Consider the following 19401-nt stretch of genomic DNA (forward strand, 5'->3'; position numbering starts at 1 on the left):
GAGATGCAACCTATGAAACAATCCGCAGCCACTGCAGCACAGGTTCGATCCCCGGTCAGGGAGCTGCCCACATGGCGCGCAGACCTCTCCTGACTCGCCCGCTGCTCCCCTCAGCAGTGTATTTCGGTACATCTGCCTGTTCTGCTCCCCACTCTGTCTCTGGTGAATCTTCTCACCAGCCCCCCACCCCACGCCTCTGGCCTGTACCCCGGTTCTTGTGTGCATAAATAAATCTTTAAAAAAGAGAGAGAGAGAGAGAGAGAGAGAGAGAGAGAGAAACATGTAGAAAGAAACAGCCTTCTTCTGCTGTGGCACATAGTATGTAATAACAGCCATTGTGGGACCATGAGGTGGCCTCACTTAGGGAGAATGTGTTGAGGGGTCAGGGCAGAGAGATGGAGGGAACAAGATACGACACCCTACATTTAGCCTATTTTGAGTTGGGTTTTCTGCTTCTTGGTGCCAAAGGAACATCTTCACTAATGCACAATGAGACGGCCACGCCACGTACATCCAGATGACTCTGGGTCTCCTGCACCTTCCTCCTCCCGCCCCATGCCTTCGCCTGCCACCCTGTTGGAAATTAACTACCAAATTGTATACACTTTCATCCCTTCGCAGTCTTGCTGTTTTCCCCACTGCATTGCCCTTCCCTACTTTCCTTCTTACCTAAAATCCAACTTATTCTGTAAACTATGACTCAGATATACCTTGACATCTCTCCTATTGTTTTATTCTTTGAGTACCTATAACTTTGCTACTCATTCCTCCCCCTAAGTCCCCCCTCTCTTACTCTTTAGTAAACGCCTACTATGCGCCAGCTGTTGTGTTGCATTACCCTTTATGAATATGGGGTGGATGTTCACAGAAATGGTGAGCCAGGGGCCTCCCTGGTGGTGCAGGGTTAAGACGCAACCTGTGAAGCTCGCCGTAGTCACCGCAGCAAGAGTTCGATTCCCAGTTGGGGAGCTACCCACATGGCGCAGCCGACCTCACCTGACTCACCTGCTGCTCCCCTCAGCAGTGTACTTTGGTCAATCTGCCTGTTCTGCTCCCCACTCTGTCTCTGGTGAATCCTCTCACCCCCCGCATCTCTGGCCTGTACCCCAGCTCTTGTATGCATAAATAAATCTTTAAAAAAAAAAAACTGCACATCAGGGTCACCCTGTGTTTAACACGCTTCAGTGGCTTTTTCCTGGGTGGCCTGGTGAGGAAGAAAGCCCCGCACACACCGGGGTCAGCGCCTTCTGCTGCCACCCAGCGTCCTGAGCCCGCCCTTCTCCACCTGGAAATGGGCATGAGCTGCAGCGCTGAGTGAGGCTGAGTGAGGGAACAGCTCGCAGTGCCTCCCGCCCCCCGTACATGCTGGTGTCCTTTTCCCCTGCAGTCTTAATTTATCTCTGTGAGTGCTCACTGCCCACTCCACAGTAGAGCAGATGCTTCGCTTGAGTTTGATGAATGAATTTTTCTTTCATTCTCTTTTAGCTTAGGTAATGTCTTTTTGGCTAAATTTGAGACTCTTTTTCAAGTTGTCCTATGAAGACCAGAAAGAGGGGCGCTGATGCTTGGGAGCGTTCACGGGCAGGAGCTCCCCACTTCCAACCCGGGCAGGTGCCAGCTTCCAGGATGGTGGTCCTGAAAAACGGTCGGGCCTCCGTACAGCTATCACAGACCCCGGCAGATTCTGGGTTTTCCATCCGTGGGGAGCGGGTTGGGTAAGTTGAGTGATGCTATTTGGAAGTAGTTTGAAGAAAGAAGCCGAGCTGAGCACTTGCAGGCGGGAGGCCCGCCAGAGCTGACAGAGTCTGCCGAGGGTACCCAGCATCGGGAGCCACACTTCTGTGCTGTGGACGGTCGGGGGAGCGTTTACCCTTAGTTCTGCCACGTGTGGCATGTGGACAGTAAGACCTCTGTAGCTCAGAGGGGAGTGGTGGGGCTCGTGGCCTTAGGGGGAGAACCATGAGAAGGGTCTGGACCAGGACTAGCAGTGGAGATGCGATCTGTTGATGATCGTTAGGCGGCATGTTGAAGTCTTCACCCCCAGTACTTTTTTTTTTTAAAGATTTATTTATTTATGCATACAAGAGCTGGGGTACAGGCCAGAGATGTGGGGGTGGTGGTGTGAGAGAATCACCAGGGACAGAGTGGGGAACAGAACAGGCGGTTGATTGAAGCACACTGATGAGAGGAGCAGCGGGCGAGACAGGAGAGGTCTGCTGCGCCATGCGGGTTGCACCCTAGCTGGCCGGGGATCGAACTTGTGCTGCAGAGGCTGCGGATTGCTACATAGTGTGGTGCTTCACCCCTTCGCCACCAGGAAGGCCCCCCCCAGTACTTTTGAATGTAACCTAATTTAAGAATAAGGCTCTATGGAGGTAATCAAGTAAAAAGGGAGTCACGAGAATGGGCCTTACCCCAATAGGACAGGGTCCTTGCGACAAGGGAGGATCTGTACAGAGACACACAGAGAAAAGTGGACATGAAGACGGAGAGGATGCAGCCATGCGCTGGGTGTGAGGTGCCCCCAAGCCAGGCATGGCCGGCAGTCACCACATACACAGGAGTGTCCATCATGGAGGCGTTGGAGGGAGCACGGCCTGTGGACACCTTGATAGCTGACAGCCAGTCTCCAGATCTGTGCCCGAATAAATTGCTGTTGCTAAAGCCAGCAGGCTGTTGGTAACTTGCGTGGCAGCCCTGGCACACTGAGACAGCGATACAAAGATTGGGCCTCTCACCTAAACACTGACCCCGGTGATGGGCACGCGAGTCCGGCTGTAGGAGGGCATGTGGCATTAGTTCAGCAGCCTGTACCTTTCAGTTCTGCCAGCTGGTCCTGCCTAAGGGCGAACACTTCCTTGATGTTAAAGTGGGAACAGATGAGCAGTTAGCTGCCCAGGGTAGCAGAGGGGCAGGCACGAGGGGCAGGTCCTCGGGAGGAAAGGAGTGTTCCATCTGCCGTCCCAAGAAGGGTGTCCACAGGGCAGACAAGGGAAGAGGAATGCTTTGGGGTGAGGGCAGGGACTCGCCCGGGGACAGCAGCCACAGGCGGCATGAGCCAGGGTTGGAGAATCGTTGAATGTGGGGGGCTGGGAAGGGCTGAAGCAGCCCACTTGGACCTGGGGTGGGAATCCTGGCTCTGTCCCTTGCGTTGTGACCTTGTCCAACTTGCTTTCTCTGAACCTGTTTGCACTAATGAATGGAGATTAAAACAAGATCAGAGGGTGACCCGGCAATCCCTCTCCTTGTATCACCAAGAATACAAAAACACTCATTGTCAGGGCCGTCTGCACCCCGATATTCATTGCAGCACTATTTACAGTAGCCACGTTCTAGAAACAATCTAGTGCCCAAGAACAGATGTGTGGATTAGGAAGTTGCAGTGTTCACACACAGTAGAACACAATCAGCTATGAAAAAATAAAAGGAAATCTTGCCATTTGTGACAACATGGATGGCACCGAAGGGGATGATGCTCAGCAAAATAAGAGAAATGAAGAGAGACAAATAACTGGATGATTTCACTCATGTGGAATATAAAGAAACAAAGCAAAGGAACAGACAAAGCCAAGCCTTAGAAATCTGCCTGCAGAACTGAGGTTGTTGGGAGGGACATCCATGCAGTGTTATAAACCACTGTTACCTCCGGAAAAAAAAAAAAAAACAAAAAAAAAAAACCTCAAAAAATTCCTCTGAAACCCCTTCAGGACCAGCACAGACCCAATTTTCTTTCCACCTGAACTCATTGTCTCTACAACAGGGAAGGTCTCGTGTTGCTTCTCCCAGTCGTTAAACTTGGTGTTTCTTGCTTGGGCTTGAATTTCCCATCCACAAGCCGCACAGGGAGGCCGGCACATAGGTCACAGATGAGGGGGTGTAGCTGAGCTCTCTCTTGGAGGGGGCTCCTAAAGCACTGAGCCACAAACCCCACATCCCTGCAGCTGACTAAGGTCAACCTCCCCAGTCTCATCCCACCTTCAGGCCCAGCACCTGCCCGGGGGCTTGATGTAATGGCAGCCATGCTTCGTGGTGGTTATGGAGTGCTAGCCTGTTGTTCCCGACTCCTAAGAGAGGATTTGGAGCCAACTGTGGTGCTCCCACTATCCCATCCTTATTAAAACATCTGTCACACTGATCTGTCAGTGTCATCGACGCTTCCCTTTGCTGATCTGTGATGCCACGAGGCCAAGACCATTTTGGCCACTGTCTGGAGGGCAATGCCAGCTCAGTGCCTGCTCCTGGCATGCGCTCAGGAAGTGCTTCTTGTGAATGAATGAAAGCACCTGGTCCCTTTCATCACCTGCAGAGAGCAGGGGGAGACAGCCAGCCAGAGTCATATCTGGCCCCAGCAAGTCACCTGGAGAATTAAGTTGTTAAAAAGCCTCGAGAAGACAAGGTAACCTTGTTCAGGAAAGAGCAAATACAGGAGAGGGTGCTGTTAGTTCAGCTGCATTGAAGGGCCCTTGGACGGTGGAGTGATCTCCAGGGCCTGTCTACATAGCCGAGGCATGCGGCACTTGGTTGCCGTCCCATGGTGTGGCACCTGACTGCCGAGGGACACCCAGACTAACTAGATCCAGCAGATCTAGAAGTTCGGGTTGGCAGGACTTTGCTCTGTGGGCCAGAGAATGGATAGTCATGAGTGAGACCAATGGGTGCTTCTCTCCCCTTGTCCAGCTCAGCTCACGTTGATTCATTTTGTGTTTTGACCTTTCTGAATTTATTTTTTTTTATTAACTTTTAAGTTAGAGTTGAAGCGAAGTGTTATTGAAGGATCATTCACACAGCATGCAATCTACCTGTTTACAGTGCAGAATTCAAGGGTTTTTAGAATAGCAAGTCATGTAAACCCCACTACAATTTTAGAACATTTCTATCATTCCCCAGAAGAACCCCACTCATGCCCATCAGCAGTCACATCAGCAGTCACGCTGAGGGCTGGAGTTGCTAGTCCAGCCCTGCCTGCTCGGCTGCTACCTTTGTGTCCCTCACAAGCCCAGTAGCAAATTCTACCAGGTAGATTTGGTACCACCGAGGGAGAGCCCTCATTCAATATTAAGAGGAATGAAGGAAAGCACCCTTGGCTCCCCAACATGTTCTCCATACATGTTTATACATTCCAACAATCTTATTTTTTAAAAAGATTTATTTAAGCATACAAGAACTGGGGTACAGGCCAGAGGTGTGGGGGGTGAGGGGAGTCACCAGAGACAGAGTGGGGAACAGAACAGGCAAATTGATTGAAATATACTGCTGAGGGAGCAGCGGGTAAGTCAGGAGAGGTCTGCTGCGCCATGTGGGTAGCTCCCTGACTGGGTATTGAACTCGTGCTGCAGTGGCTACAGATAGCTTCATCGTGCTGCCGCTTAACCCCTTGCGCCACCAGGGAGGCCCTGATGTTTCAATAATCTTAAACCAACCCAATGAAGTAGGTGTTATTGGCCCTATTTTACAGATGAGGAAAGTAAGACCCAGACATTTAGACACTTGCCTGAGATCACAACCGAGAAGTGGTTGAATGGCAGCTGCAGAGACCAAAGTGGGCGTAAATGACAGCGCAGAAGTGCATTAACTCCAGTACCTGCAGGTCTACCAGTGGGGGTGGGTGTCAGTCTTCCCTGCAGGACACATGCAGCACCCTTGAATTCAGGTAATTCAAGCGTAATTCCTAATGGAGTGTTTAAAAATTGAGGAAAAATTGACATAAAATTAACTATTAATCATTTTAAAGCATACACTTTGGTGGCATTTAGTTTTCCACAGTTGTGCCATCACTGTGTCTGTTGAATTGATATTTTTATAACCCCCAAAAGAAACCCTATGTCAATGAAACGGTTATTTCCACCGGTCTCCTTGCCTATTTCCAGACCTCTGGCAACCGCGTCTGCTTTCTGTCTCTATGAATTCAGCTGGGATGTTTCAGATGGGTGGAATCATGCAATATGTGACTTTTTGTGTCTGGCTTCTTTCACTGAGCATGATGCTTTTGAAGTTCATCCATCTTGAAACATGTCAGTGCTTCATTCCTTTCCATGGCTGTATAATATTCCACCGCACGGAGGAACTACATTTTGTTTACCCTTTCATCTGCTGATGGACATTTGGGTTGTTTCCACTTTCTGGCTAGCATGAATAGTGCCCCCATGAACATTGGTGTACAAATGTGTGTTTGTAAACCTGTTTTCAAATCTCAGTGATCTATACCTATGATGGAATTAATAACTCATCTGATAGTCATGTTTAACTTCTTGAGGCCTTGCCAAATTTTCCAAAGCCACGGGGCCATTTTACATTCTCACCAGCGCTATATGAAGGTTCCAGTGTCTCCACATCTTTTGCAAGATTTGTTATTTTATGCTTGTTTGTTTGTTTTATGACTGTGGCCGACCTTGTAGATATAAAGTGGTATGTCATTGTGCTTTTGCTTTCCATTTCCCTAATGACTAATGCCTTTGAGCGTGTTTTCCTGTGCTTGTTGGCCACATAAAGGGATCTGCGTGTTTGCAAGGAGCTCGCAGATGCAGGGAAGCCCCAGTGCCCGGGATGGACGGCCTTGGGGCTCCTGTCTAGTTGGGGAGGTGGGGGGGGGAAGGAATTATTACTACCTGGAGACTGGGGGCCGTGGAAGGCCCCTGGGAAACTGATACTTGTGTTAAGGGCACAGCCAGTTCACAGTGTCCCCCAGAGAGGGACCAGGGTGAGGGGATGGATACCGCAGCCTTACTCTGCCTTCCCCCCATCTCCTGCTGGGCTCCCTGTTGGCTGAAACCCGCCTGCAGCCAGAGGGGTAGGGAGCCTTGCATTAGTCTAGCGGTCAGTTTGGCGGGCAGAGAGGTGGGAAGAGTGGAGAACGAGGGACCTGGGCACCATGGGATTCAGAAAGAGCTTCTAGTCCAGGAGCCCTGAGGTTTTGGGTGGCTTCTCCCTGAGGCAGGTAGTGAGCATCACTTCTTCATGGTAACATCCAGAGAAAGAGAGAAAACACCATGTCCTCTAGAAGGTCGGCCAACAGCGTTCTTAGAAAACTCCAGCTTTCTCCCTTTGCCGCAGATTGGCAAGTGCCCCCAAAGGCATGCGGGCAAGCTGTGGGGGTGATGCTGAGCCAGGCAGGGCCACACCTGCTGGCAGGCACAGGAATGTGCTTCCTGGGAGCGGGGAATCCCCAGTGAAGTTGGAAGTGGGGAGGAGGGTGTTGGCTAGAAATCCCTGCAGTGCCCCTCCCTGGGGATTCCTCAGAACTGCTTGACTAAAGTTCACAGGAGGTGCCCGGTGGGGGGCAGGGCCTCCTGGAGGCGGGGCGGTGGCGGCTGAGTCTTGGGGCACTGCATGGGGCACTGCGCCAGCTCTAGCCAGTGTCCCGGGGCCTCCTCAGAGGGTCTTCCAGGCCCCCCATCCCTCCTTGGCCCACATTTGGGGAGTGAGGCTGGGCTTGTTCCGAGCCAGAGGTCCGAATTCAGCCAAGCGTTTGGGAGATGGGGTGTTTTTATAGATTTTTGCCACAAAAGACAGAGATTTAAAAGCCCATAGGATAGGATTCCCCTTTATATGAAGTCTGTGTTTGCCAGAGTGGGTAGAGGTGGAAGGGGGTACCGCTGTGGGGTGGGCCTCTTCTTGGGGTAGTCGTGTTCTGAAACGGATTGTGGCGATGTTTGCACAACCTCATCACCACGTGGGCGTGACCTGCCCACCACTGAATTGTGTACTTTAAGCTGGTGTGACGATCAGACCTCAATGAGCTGCAATGGAAAACATGAAAGCTGAGCGGCCGGCTCCTTGTCTGATTTAAAGTTGATTGCTCCTTCATTCCCTAGGAGCAAAAATTATCTGTAACTTTTACTGTATTTCTTCCTTCTCTCTTTGTTCAACTCCTTCTCTCTCTCTCCCCCTTAATGCTTGTCCCCCCTCAGTTTCCCTGTTTCTGTGGATGATTTCTCCGCCCCCTTACTTAAGTCTATGAAGGTCCTGGAGACCTGACCCACCCCTGTACCTGTAAGGACAGCTGTGCACAGAGGGAGGGGAGCAGCTCCCCGACCAGCTCTCATGGCCCGAAGTGACCTCTGCCCCTGGGCCTCTCAGTTATGTCAGCCCAACGACTCCCCCCGGCTTTTTGTGCCCCCTTAAGCCAGAACTGGTTGGGTGTTTAGTCTCACAAAGCAAGCGTCCATGTGGCTTCTGCAGCTTGGCCCTCCGGTTGGTGGGAGCCAGACGATGGCCTGTGGTAGGCCCAGTGCCTGTGCTTCCCGCCGCATCGTGGATCAGAAGGAGCCAGGAATGCTGCCTCCACAGAGGAAACAGGCGCCGCCGGAATATCCGAGCCAGCACATCATGTCCTTTGTCAAGGCCCCTGGATGGGCATCTGGGGACCGCCCAGGGAAGGGCCTGCACCCCCCCTCACTGCTCCGCTGTCTGTGCGCACTCGTGGGGCTGGCCTGGCCACGGGTGTGGCCCCGGGTGTGGTGGCCTCTATTTGTGGCACCCGTCCCCCCATTGTTTACTCTCCTCTTTGGCTTTGTATCATAAGCGGGTGGAGTCGAGCTCAGCCAGGATTTCATCTGACTGTACAGGAGGGGAAGGGACGGGACCGCATTGGCATGGCCGCCCACGCAGAGCAGCCGTCTCTGCCTCACCCCCAGCTCCCAGGAGGCACAAGGGGTGGAAGCCTGGCATGAGCACTCTTGTCTCAGCCTGTGGCGCCTGGGGCTTGAGGAGCAACAGACTTTTCATGACTTGATTTTGCCTCCAAAGCAAGTAGATGAGTCCACAGCTTCTGCTGCATTGTGGACTTTTAATAGCTCCCTTTGATTTTCAATATCCCTCTTACGTGGTTTCTCTTGGTTCTTCATTGCTCAGAGAAAATAGGATTGGGAGAGATGGGAAGCCTTAATTTCCAAGAGAAATTTGGTTCTCATCAGGCTTTCAAGATAATGCTCAGGATGTGATAGAGATACACAGTGGAATATTACTCAGCTATGAAAAAGGTGAAACCCTGCCTTTCGCAGCAACATGGACAGAGCTGGCAGGGTTGGGGGGGGGGAGTAATGCTTACTGAGATATGTCAGCAAGCAAAAGATAATTACCAGATAGTTTCTCTTATTGTGGACTATAAATAACCACAGCAACCACACAAATAAAGCACAACAAAATAAACTTACATTCCCTGAGAAATATGGTGGTTACCAGAGGGGCACAAGGAAGGGGTAGGTAGGCGGGAAGGTGGAGGGCATCAGCCTGATGTTGGGAAGGATGCTAGACCGTTGTTAGTAGGTGAGGTGAGTCTTATGCACACAGAAGCAAAGATGTACCCCTCAAATATATACAGCATTGTAAATCAATAAAATTGTATTAAAAAACAAAACCCTGCATTGGAAACAGTTGCAAAGCGAGAGCATTGTGGGGCATCCATGGCATTATATAGCTAGTGTGGGGTGGTTGGCAACTGGACTGCGATGGAAAGTGAAAGTGTACCCAGAAAGTCTTGGCGGAGGGTGCTTGTTTAGGCATCCACTAGTCAGTTCTCAACAAACATTTGCTGAGCCAGGTATAGCGCTAGCCGTGGGTGCTTCTGCTCCCTGAAGTCTTCCGCGGAAGAGAAGGATTGGGATGTAGGGCCACTTGCTTACACTCTGCCCTGCCTGCTGGATGATTTCCTTTTAGTCTGATGGTGCCTCAAATCAGTGACCCAGTGGCGGTGACACTGGGTGGGGAATAGAAAGGTCCCTTGGCATCCTGCCCAGCTGTCTCCATCCCCTCCTGGAGAGAGACAAGCAGCTGGTGACAGCGAGAAGGCTGGAATTGTCATTGAAAGGAGAGCGGCTTGACTCTGGGGAAACTTCCCTTTGAAAAGAAGCTTTGCAGACATTGGCTGATCCTTTTAGATTTATGGCAGTCAAGTTCAAGAAGCAGAGAGGGAGCTCCAGAAAGAAATGTAAGCATTGGGGGCCTCCCTGGTGGCGCAGCAGTTGAGCGCCGGGTTGTGAAGCTGCCGGCAGCAGCCTCTGCAGCGCTGGTTCGATCCCCGGCTGCTCCCCGGCCACCGGAGGAAGGTCCCACATGGCGCGCAGACCTCTCCTGCCGCCCGCTGCTCCCCTCAGCAGTGTACTTCGGTCCTTCTGCCTGCTCTGCTCCCCGCTCTGGCTCTGGAGAATTCTCTCACCCTCCCGTGCTTATGACTGTACCCAGTGCTTGTATAAATAAATAAATAAATCTTAAAAAAAAAAAAAAAAGAAATATTTGTCTAAAAAAAAAAAAAGAAATGTAAGCATTGGGATTGCTTGACAGGGGTGTCCCCTGGTCATAAGGTTTCCTTGGGGTGGGGTTGAAAGGCAGTTTCTTCTAGGATTTTCCAGAGTCTGAGCTGGTATTGTGGGATAACTTAGTTGAGGTCACATGAATAATTCCCTTGCACACCGTTGGTGGGGCTGTAAAACGGGACAACCTTTGTGGAAACCGATATGGCAGTTCTTCATATGGTTAAATTAGAACCACCACGTGATTCAGTTTTTCTGCTTCTGGGTTTACATACATCAAAAAGAATTTAAAGTAGGATTTCAAAGAGATTTGCACCCTTATGTTCATAGCAGCATTATTCGAAAATAACCAAGTGGGGATAGCATCCCAAATGCCCATGGATGGATAAACAAAATATGGGGTACATGTACAATGTCACACTCATCCAGCCTTGACAAGGAAGGGAGTTCGACCCCCGCTAAAACATGGCCGAACCCCGAGAGCATTATGCTGAGAGAAGTACCCCAGCCATAGCGGCACACGCTGTGTAACTCCAGTTACCTGAGGCCCCCAGAGTAGCCAGAGTCATGGAGACTGAATGTGGAAATGGGGGTGCCAGGGGTTGGGGGGTGAAGGGAGCAGGACATGGGAGTGAGTGTTAGTGGGAACAGGATTTGAGTTTTGCAAGATGAAAATGTCCTTATACTTGACATCACGGAATGGTAGTAAACACTATGTTGTGTAATTTATTGACAGTTAAAACCCGTGTGTCCTGTTTAGAGCAGATAATATTCTAAGCACTGAGAATTGACTGGTGAACAATTTAGACAGGGCCCCTCAGCTCTCGGACTCTCTATGCACCAAGAATCACCCAACAGCCCTAAGAGGTAGCTGCCAACTCTCCCACTTGCAGGGGCGAGGCAGTGGGAGCTGGGAGGTGAAATGACTTGGACAGATCCCCAGAATGAAAACTGTCTCCAGGGCAGGGAGGCGTGAGGCCCTGGCTCAGGAGCCCAGCCTGGCTGTTGTCACCGTAACTCAGGCAGACCCGGCAAACCTGGCTCAGGCAGACCCGGCAAACCTGGCTCAGCGCCTGGCGCAGGGGGCCAGAGACCACTCAGCAGGCCGCATGGGTGGTGGCGCTGAGCCTCAGGTGTGCAGAGGGGTCAGCAAACATTTGTCCAGTGACTGGCTTTGAACTTGCCCCTCTGGCTCAGAAGTCCTTCTTCCTATCTCTTGAGTCTGGTCCCCAACCCTCACTGCCACCCTGTTCCTCCCTCCAAACCTCATGCTGCTGCCCCCTCCCCATGACGCCCCCGCCTGTTGCTTTGTGCCAACATCAATTTTTGCAGCGTTAGCAACTACTGATGCACCTTTCTGCCTTATACCAGAGAAAGGGGTGCAGTGTGAATTGGCACCTGATGGCCCCTAGGGAGGAAGGAAGGTGGACCAGGACTGACTCTGGCAACACAGAGGATAGAGTCCAATATTTATTTCATAGTTTTGCAATATATTGGATGCACATAAGCTCTTGTCACCTGTGGACTGACGAGTAAGGAATTCTCTTCCTCTTTTCAGAAGAGACAATAAACTCGGGTTCCCAGCCTGGGATTTCAGAGGCACAGGTACATGAGAGACTGTGAGGGGAAGGACCCCTCTCGCAGAAGCAGCTGCCCTGCGTGGTATCTGTGGGAGGCCTGAAGGGGAAAGTTGAGACTCCTCATTTCTCAAATGCATGGCCTTTTAAGAGCTGGTCTGGGCTTTTCATTGGGTAAAATTTGAACATTTTTTTAGATACACTTTCTTTCCTTTGTTGTGGGATGTCTTTGATTGCAATGTGCATTCTTGACATTCCAGTGCTGGAGGAGAAAACAGAAGCTCTGCCACATTAAATTTCATTCATAGTGAGACACATTGTGTTTCAGAAATGGTGCAATGTGAAAATATGGCTGTCACAGAACGGAAGGAATAATGTGACTTACAAAGGCTGTTGTCACGTTCGGTTGCTGCATGGCTGACACTGATTGAATCCTCTCCGGGAGTCAGGAGTAAACTGGAGAGGCAAGGCCGGTGTTGCTGCTTGTGATGAAGGTTTTTCTAGTTCTCACTCTAGGGGAGAGACCCGTACAGCAGAAACCTCTCTCTGAGGACGCTCCTGCTCTGAAAGGGAAGAAGAATCTTCCAGAGTCAGGCTAGCCCGAGACTCCACTTAGCGGGTATGAAAACTCTAGCAAGATGCTCATCCTATATTAGCCTGTTTCCTTCTCTGTAAAATGGAACAATCATAATATCTCTCCTAGGGTTGTGATGATTAAAGAAATTATTACTTGTGCAGTGTCTGATAACCATAGAAAGCCTACCCCCACCCCAAGCCCGGGCCAATGAATTATTTAATCTGTCAGAGCTGATGTCCTGTTAAGAAGGGGCTCTCAGTAACAGCTGTGCCTCTCGCTACTCCAGCCGGGTGAAGATTAGATGCCATCAAAGATGCAAAGCTGCCTGCCCGCCCAGGCTTGGCTGGGTCTCAGGGGCTCTGAGCAGTTGGGGCTTCTGTGGAGGAGTGAACACCTCTCTGGGAAAAGTCCTTTCCCTCCTGGTTCCCTTTTCTGTGGGCAGGGTGGAGGCTGGGACACGCCGGTGCTGCCCTTTAAGAGTCACGTGCAGGCTGTGCCCTCCAGACATTCCCTGGAGCAGTGGCTGGTGGACACAGGGTGATCGGCAGCTCCGGGAGCCATGTCCATGGTGCTGACCTCACCTGGGCTGTGGCGTCCTTGTCCTTCCTGGCTGTGGGTTATCACAGCCGTGCTGCTTGCCTGCACATCTGCTCCATGCCGGCACCTCGCACGGCCATTGTGTGAGACCAGGCCTGGGAGTATAGGTTCCCTGGCATGTCCAGCCTGCCCCTTGGGGACTGAGAGTACACTCTCCGGCAGAGCATCTCAGGGCTGGCTTGCTGAGGGACACGCTGGCCTTTTTTGGACTTGTGAGCATCACGGCCATATCTGTGGGCACCATCGCTGTCTTCCCATCCCCATTTCCAGAAGACACGCAAGGAGTTCATTGCCCAAGATCACAGCAGTGAGGAGGGAGAGCCAGAGTCTCCCTGCTCCGAGGCCCTCCCCTTTCTGTGACTTGGGAAATTCCCCGGCGCTGGGCTGCCTGCTGCTTCCTCCTCCTACACCCTGAGCACCAGGGGAGCAGCCGCACAGATGGCTCCGAGATCGGCGTGCTCGCTGGGAGTAAACACTCGACCGTCTGCAGGGGCCTCCATTGTAATATACACACAGTCGGTAGCACAGCAAACCCTGGGCACCCGCGGATTTCACATTCCACACTTGCGGTCCTCTCCAGGAGACCGTGCCAGGGGGTGTGTGGGTGGAGGCCACTGTCTCTGCGGGTGTGAGGACCAGCAGGTAGCTGGCGGGTGAGCCCAGCCAGCCCCCCAGCATGTGGCTCTCGAGTTTTCTCAGTGGTTCTCGCCTCTGGTCCCTCAGGCTGTCTCTGTAGCGTTCACTTCTTTCCGGGTTCATAGAATTCTCAGGATATACGTGTTAAGATGCTGGAGTTTCTAGGTTCTAAGGCACCCAGTATTTTGCCTTTTTCTCATTATCCATGGGATTATTTGCATAGGGGCTGTGGGCTCTGAGCAAAGATCAGGTCCACAACCCTAATTCTGTCCTTGGCATTTAGCTTAACAAGTATTTATTCAATAAATGAATGGATGAGCAGATGGGCTTCCCCCTCAGGTGATTGTCCTCTCGGGAAGCTCTAGTCAATGGGAAGTGCACGCAGTGGGCACTTACTAGGCATTGGGACTTGTGTTCACACCCAGGTTAGGTCATTTTCTGAGAGTTTGTCCTGTCTGCTATTTTTCTACCTGCTCCTCCGCCCCACTGGACTGTGAGGTCACTGGACTGTGAGGTCACTGGACTGTGAGGTCACTGGACTGTAAGGTTACTTTGCCTCCTCTCTGTCTGGCCCAGCGTGCAGGACGCTGGGATGTAAACTGTGTGTCCGCGGGCGTCATGAATTGATCACTTAACAAGATGGTGGTTCTGACCTTTTGGATTGTGGGTCTTTCACGACCCACAGAAAAGGGGACCTTTCCTTGGCAGAGGAGAGGCCCACCCCTCTGTTACCGTTTTAACCAGGTTGGGGCAGGCAGGCTGGTCTCTGGCTGAGGTCCATTGTCCTTGGCACTGTTAACAGAGCACCTTGACCCTGCTTGACCTTCTTCATTTTCCTTTTTAAATGAAAGTAATGTTATATTTTAACATTGTATAAGTTTCAAGTGCTCATTGTTGAGAATCAACATGTGTCTATACTTCATTTAGTTCACTGCTTAAAGTCCAGTTCTGTTCTTTCCCATGCCCTTGTGCCTCCTTCCCTTCTGGTTACCGCTAATTGGTCTTATAGTCTTGAGTTAATTTTTGTTTTATTTGTTTCATCTGTTTGTTTCCTCTACATATCACGTGTGCATGAAACCATACGGTGTTTGCCTTTCTCCATCTGACTTATTTCCCTCCGCGTAATTCCCTTTGGGATCATCCATGTTGTTGCAAATGGCAGGATTTCATCTTTTTCATAGCTGAATACTATTCCACTTCTTGATCCATTTGTCAGTTGATGGACACTTAGGTTCTCTCCATTTTTTACCTATTGCAAATAGTACTACAATAAACATGGGGGCATATATCTCCTCAAGTTAGTGTTTTTGTATTTTATGGGGAAATATTCAAAAGTGGGATAACTGGATCATATGGAATTTCTACTTTTATTATTTTAAGGAAACTCCATACTGTTTTCCACAAACCAGTTCCCACCAACAGTGTGTTAGTGTTCCCTTCTCGCCACATAATCTCCAATTCTTGTTTCTGGTGTTTGGGAGAACATACGCTTTTTTTTCTTGGTTTGGGCTTCTTCGGGGTCCTGTCTGCCCATTCTGTACCCTACCTCGTGTCCTGGACAGATAAAGTTGGTAGCAGTGGTCCATCCCAAACACATGCTTGTGGGCAGTGGGAAGACGAATTATGAGAAACAGCCCACAGTCCCAGGAGCATAATCCTGGGGATGCAGGACGTGTTGCCTGCTATGGAAACCAAGAGACCTCATAACTATTCCTCACATCCCACGAACAACTCGAAGCCTTTGCATTCACCATTCAAGAGTGGCCACTGGAGAGCAACTGTGACTTACCTGTTGAAACAATCAGAAGGTGGCACAGAGCAGGCTGCCCTGCTTAGCACAGAAGCAAAGCCTTGAGCTTTGAGGTGAGGCCATTCCAAGTCTGCATCCCGAATCTGTCACTACCAACTAGCCATGTGAGCAGATGTCACATGACTTGCATGAACCTCAGTTGCCTGATCTGTAAAATTCAGTCAATCAGTTCCTTGCAGGGTTACGGGGTGAGGACTGAATGAGGTCATGAATTCCCCTGGGGTGGGGTTATTACCTAGAAAGTGCTAGCCAGGGGCTGCTGTTATCGCTGTCGTTATTATTACTAGTGCTATGTGAGCAGGAATGCGTAGGTTGCTGGGCTAGGAAAGTTGGAGGAAACTTGCTGAAAGATGGGGAATTTCGACTGGGACTCAGCAAGCTGGACTTCTCGTAGATGACAGGAAGATTGGCACAAATACTTGTCGGAATTTTTTTTTTTTCAGTCCCTGATTTCTAAGTACAGCTGCCACAGAAGAGGAAAGAATTGCATCAGTAAATAGGAAAAGTGTTTGCCATGATGTTATGGGAAAAAAAAGAAACTGTCCAGGCTCTCGCCAGCTGCAGATGACTCAAGAGTTGGTAACATCCTCTATAAAAGGATACGAGCCCCATCTTCTGCGAAGTCACTTCTGTTGACTAAAACTCAACACCTATTTGGGATTGGCAGTGCAGAAGGGTTTGCATACCAAATGATTTAGTCCCTGACTCCTGCCTGGCCCTCAGGAATTACCTTTCCAACTGACATACCGTAAGTCACAGAGTAGAACTACAACGGAAAGCAGAAATGTGGGTGGATATAAAATGTGGTGTTTGATGGTAATGAATTCTGTTGGTTCTATGGGGGGTTAGTTGCTTTAAATCTCTTACTGGCAGCAGTGGGAAATGAGAGGCTGTAAGAAAGGATGGGGTTTGATAGGGCATGCTCACTCACGATTCTTAGCTGTATATACCGAGCACCTACTTTCAGACACTGTATCTTGGAGCCTCCCTCTCCCCCAAGGCTCTGCAGTCAGTGCCCATCTCTCAGGGTGTTATAGGGCAGCCCCGATATTGAACTGGGTGCCTGGCTGTGGGTCCTCACCCGTGCGCATACAAGGGACTTATGAATACTCCACTACAGGCACACACAAAAGGTTAATAAAAGGTTTATTTACAAGGGAAAAGGAAATAAGGAAAATGTACAACTCAGGGAGAAAATAGGGAAATAAAGTCTTTAATGCGTCCTACCCGATCTGCCGACCTGGAAACCCTTTGGCACTCTCTGAGCTGGCCGGACGCTGCGAGCTGGCGGAGAGCCAAAATGGGGAACCCTCCAAAGCCCATGTGTCTGGCTTTATACCAACCTGGCTGCTGAACCCCACCCTCAGGTCCCAGCCACCTTCCCTTGGGTGGTGATGGGATTTGGAGTTCCCAGTGTCTTTGGCTTTGGCCTGGGGTGGGGGTGGAGTCCACAAAGCCTGTATGGAATTAGCTTTAGGACAGCCTTTTCCCTCTAACAAAGGGACCTCATGCATCTCTGCCTGGGGCCATCGCCTGGTGCACTTGGCTGGCGAGCGCAATGGCTGGTGCACAAATGCCCAGCTTCTTGCCCTGCAAGTACAATGCTGAGGCATGTTCTTCACATCTCCCTAAGAGCCCCCAGTGGGACGGAACCCCAGGAACTTCAGAGGTAACCCCTGTGACCTCAGACAAGTTCCTCAACTTCTGAGCTTCGGCTGCTTATAGGATGGTTGTCAGGATTAAGTGAGACGATACTCTCACACCACCTCTGCTAAGTGCCCTCATTTTTCCAAGATGGGGGCCTCAGTGTGGGGCTCATTGTCGTCTTCTCACAGTGACTGTGTCACTCTCCCCTTCTTAAAGATGAGGAGACTGAAATATATAGAGATACATTATTCTGAAGAGCCATTATCTAAGTTCAAATCTAGATTTTTTTTTGCTAAAGGGCCAGCTTTAAATAATAAACCAAACTGCTAAGGTACAGGCTCCAGCAAAGGTGCTGGTGTTGCCATTAGTAGTAGTTCCTTTCCATCAAAGTGCTTACGCACTAGAGTCTGTTTTGTCTTAATGGACAGATGAAAGAAACTATTTAGAACAGCAAGTTTGGGGGTCCTGGGGTGCCCCTCACCCCGCCCTGTAACAGTAGTAGTGATGAATGCCCAGCATATTTTAAGTAGACGCTCCATATTGGTTGAACTAAAAAGAGAGTGAATGAATGTTAGTTCCTTGAAAGCATGAGTGTTCTCCCATTCTTGGCTCTCTCCAGGTGACAAAACAGCCCCTGGCTGTGCCCACATGGCCGACATAAGACAAATATTTGCTGAATGGATGAATACAAAACGGAATTTTTCCTACTTATTGGTAGTTCCCTGGTTCTAAGAAAATCATGAAATGCATTCTTTGCTTCATCCAATATTTATATCTAGGTATTGGGATAACAAAAGATTTTAGTTTCATGCGTTAATATTTTTCACGGTGGACTGGAGTGGTTTTCATAACTGGAAAGAAATAACCTCTGTTTGAATAAAAGATTAGGGGCAAAGAATAAATGGGCACAGCAGCAGGACGGGGAGTCTGTTGTCACCAGGGCCCCCACCCTTCCTTGCCCTGGGGTTCTGGGTGGAGAGCGTGGGGTGGGAACTGACTCTGGTGTCACACCTCAGGCAGCTCTTTGACCGCACAGACTAGTGACCTGCGATTAATGGTCTCAGGTCACAAACAAGGGCCCCGGGAGCCAAGGAGACTCCCAGAGGAGGACGAGGCGAGGCTCTGCCTAGGAGCAAAGCTTGGTGGGAACTCGGGGCCTTTGTGCGCCCACTGGGCCTTCCATCCTGTCCCAGCTGCCTGTCACCAGGACTCACCGAGGGGAAGTGGGACAGGGTGGAGCTGGGTCAGTGGCCCAGCAGCTTATGTGACTGCTGTTGCTGAGCTCCTAAAAGGTCCTTTTATGGCTTGAAATAATGTGGGGAGGCAAGGGTGCGTGGGGTAGGGCTGGCTGAGTTCAGGGTGATTGGGCAGTGGGTATTGGAGTTCATGATGCTTTTCTCTATTATCATGGCTATAAAAGTCCCCTTGATAAAAGGTGAAAAAAAATTACTCTAGCTTCAGCGGGGGTGGGAGGCAATCGTGTTCAGAGGGAGGGGTGTTGACGAGGGGAGTCCAGTTAGGGTCCTGCTGCCCTGGTCTGGGTGACGATGGAGGCTGCTTGGACCAGGCCCGTATCAGTGGACATGGGGAGAAAGATGGGAAGACTCTCAGGTATAAGGGAGACACAGCTCAGGATGGATTGGGTATGGGTACGGGACTAGGGAGAATGGTGGGTCAGAGTGTCCTGTTTTCTTGCTGCAGAAGGAGGTACTATTCTGAGCTAGGGTCAGTGTTGACGAAACATTCAGATCCCTTGGCACATCTTGTTTTCATGCCTCCACCTCGATATCCCTCCGTTCTGCAAATATTGAAGCTGTTTCCTTATGTGACACCTTTTATCCCAGACTTCCCGTGTTCTGTGCACTTGGCAATTAATTAAGCTTTGGTATGCATGAATTAATTAACATCTTCTCGGGTTCAGAGGGGTTGTCCTGAAATTAGTCATATGCATCTTCCCCTTTCCTGGGGCTGGTTCCCTTTTGGGGAACACCTCTGCTTTCCCGTGGGCACACATTGTGCAAGTGTCTGTCTGTCTGTCTGTTGCACCTGTCAGCTCACTTTAATTTCATGTTTAAGAGCCTGGGTCTAGAGAAGTTAATGACTTGTAAATTGCTCTCCAACGTAGAGCTAGAAATAGAACGCAAGGAGGATTCCTGAGCCCTTGCACAGCTTCACGATGGAGAGATCAGCCTCAAAGTGGAGCACAGAAATGGTCTCCCAGAAGATTCCCTTCGCACTCCCAGACAGCCTCTCTGTGGTGCAAGAACCTTCCTAACGCAGGTGCTGCTGCCAGGGGAAGTCACGTGTTGG

General features: G+C 50.4%; 1 protein-coding gene across 6 annotated transcripts in view; it reads left to right on the forward strand.

Annotated features, from left to right (window-relative positions):
- ASAP1 (ArfGAP with SH3 domain, ankyrin repeat and PH domain 1) overlaps positions 1-19401 on the forward strand; it is a 284215-nt gene that overhangs the window by 11996 nt on the left and 252818 nt on the right. The window contains exons 1-2 of one of the 6 annotated variants that reach the window (XM_054691979.1): positions 15133-16192; positions 19217-19371. The exons of the other annotated variants lie outside the window; for them this stretch is intronic. The gene's annotated coding sequence lies outside the window, so the exon portion shown is untranslated. Of the gene's footprint in view, positions 1-15132; positions 16193-19216; positions 19372-19401 lie in introns of those variants that run through there. 6 annotated transcript variants of the gene reach the window in all.

Source organism: Talpa occidentalis, unplaced genomic scaffold (assembly GCF_014898055.3).
Source record: "Talpa occidentalis isolate TD23 unplaced genomic scaffold, MPIMG_talOcc4v2.1, whole genome shotgun sequence".
Lineage (NCBI taxonomy): Eukaryota > Metazoa > Chordata > Mammalia > Eulipotyphla > Talpidae > Talpa > Talpa occidentalis.